Here is a 1,422-nt window from a genome sequence, read left to right as displayed (position 1 = left end):
GTGAGCAATAAGGAGATTAGGTGGTTTCTTTTTGGTGATAGGCCAGGGCGGCTAAAAGCAAGGATTATTTGTACTGTGGTGTTTCTTTGTTGATGGTGTGGCTGGTCAGCCTGTCTTTCATTGAAGAAGAGATTGGTGGGTAGTTTAGGGGTCTTCAGACATTGGGGAGATTGGGGATAGTGGAGCGGTAGCTGGGGACACGGTTGGTTGAAGCCGAAGGATTATTATCGCGGTAAGGAGGTTAGTTAGTGCTGTTTGGACGGACAGGCTAGCCCGAGGTTACAAGAGAGGGGAAGAGGTAGGGAAGAAATCCAGGCGGTGGCTTGGGGAGAGGACATGGATAAAGTTTGTAAAGATGTGGGGGAGTTGAAGGGGGAAAGAATATTTGAAGGGAGGGAATGGGGGGCAGAAGTGGGTTTACCTACATGTTTAGCATTTTGTTTAGTCTGTAAGGCCAAGGGGCCAGGTTAACGTAGTTTGTAAGCCATGGCCTGTCACATTAAAGCGACCTTTTCCACTAACGGTAAGTCTGGGTATTTTGTGCCGCTCAGCCCAAAAGGCCACTCATGATACAGGAGACCGCGTTGAGTCAAACAAAATATATTAGGTTTCTGTGGCTCACCACTGTATCTTTCCATAGCCAGAGGCATTACTGGATGCAGTAGTGGCTGTGGATTGAATCGCTGAAGAGGGGGTGAGTACTCTAGGGATCCAGGATGGGAGTGGGCTCAAGTCAGTCTGTCTTGTCTAGCCTGTGAGCCCTGTCGTCTATGACGTGAATACATGTTTAGTTCTTAGCCTACGTTTCAGCAAGCTGTCTAAACTTCATGTAAGGCCAGATTTAAATCAGATAAATCGTCTGGTTCCATGCTTCCAAGGCAACTTGCTTTTTTGGGATCTCTAAACTATGATGTGGTTATGGGCAAATATATCTTCCCTTTAAATCTGCAGGAGATTCATGCCCCATGCCCGTGTGGCCGCCCATTACAACAAGCCCCCACCCACACACCAAAGTAATACAACAGAATTGATTCTGAATAGCTTTAGGGGAAAATGGTAGGCACCGAGACAGCTGCATTGGATCCCAGTTCAAGATAAAGTTCTTATTTGTAGCCTTTTCACACCCACTGGCCTAAATTAGTTTTCACAGTGTGTCCTCTTGTCAATGGTGTTACTTGTGTTCACTAATCTCGTCGTATAAACCTCTCTGCTTTAATTACCTGATCTGCATTGAATCATGTTCTCTGCTTGTTCGTGGTTAAGGCCTGATGACAAGTTTGGCTGTACTGCCAAACGGTAATGTTACTGCATGTGGCAATCATGTAGTACCTTGAAAGGTCTGTATGATTCTGAGCCAGGCCGACCCTTCAGTTATTCATCATTTTGGAGTGCCACAGGACTCTGGGGATTCCATGCTACCTC

This window comes from Ambystoma mexicanum, chromosome 8 (genome assembly GCF_040938575.1).
Source record: "Ambystoma mexicanum isolate Mex_15411 chromosome 8, UKY_AmexF1_1, whole genome shotgun sequence".
In the NCBI taxonomy this organism is placed as follows: Eukaryota; Metazoa; Chordata; class Amphibia; order Caudata; family Ambystomatidae; genus Ambystoma; species Ambystoma mexicanum.
Note: the sequence above shows the minus strand (reverse complement) of the source record.